The following is an 893-nucleotide window of genomic DNA, read 5'->3' as shown; positions in this document are numbered from 1 at the left end:
CCGATTATACTGGTGCTGTGGTATAATGGTCTGAATCACGGAGAACCACCGGAAGGTGGCCCCGAATAAACCTACTTATACCAGAGGCAACCGTGTGTCATTGTAAATCTGGTCCTCCCCTCTTCCGAATCCTGGCACCTAGAGCCGATCCGGGGCGTCGGGAAAGGTGCTTCGTTATCAATTTATTGTTAAAATATGTTTCATCATGTACGAATCACCTCATGCTGACCTTACCTCCTAAAAGCAATTGTCTTGTCTAAAATATAAAATAATTTAATTCCTATTAGTTTATGATCTAAAATATCAAATAATAAACATTTGTTTCTCTTATAAAAAAGTTAACATTACGTCTTCTTTTAACTTCTTTAAAATTATTTAACATTATATAAATAATAAATTTCCAAAATATTGCTTGTTATAGACATTTCAATAAAATGTTTTCTAATCGTAAGTATAAAATGGATAATATTTTGTATATACCATTTCTGCAGCAACACCTTTTGGTTTTTTAATTGATGATCAATTCTCTGTAATTGTTCTACGGTATCTGGCTGGCAATCGAAAATCATAATTCAAAATATCTTATTATCGGCTCCAATATACAGAATATAAGTATGCCTGCTTCTAAACCGGGCAATGAGCCAGGCAGCAACGAAAAATTAATATCCCGCTTCAGCGACTTTTCGGACCTATATTTTTCTCGCTTATTTCTCCATATGTAAGTTTCGAAATTAATTATATGTGGAACTTTGGGATCTCAAATTGAGATACGTTCCGTTTAATTAATTTTTCGTTTCGTTTCCTTGGCTCTATTGCCCAGCTTAGAAGACAGCATACTTATTATTCGAAATCCTAATTTTCATTTTTTAAATCCTTTCCTCATTTTTTCTTAT

Source organism: Nylanderia fulva, unplaced genomic scaffold (genome assembly GCF_048542155.1).
Source record: "Nylanderia fulva isolate GAGA-0341 unplaced genomic scaffold, ASM4854215v1 Scaffold1423, whole genome shotgun sequence".
NCBI lineage: Eukaryota > Metazoa > Arthropoda > Insecta > Hymenoptera > Formicidae > Nylanderia > Nylanderia fulva.
Note: the sequence above shows the minus strand (reverse complement) of the source record.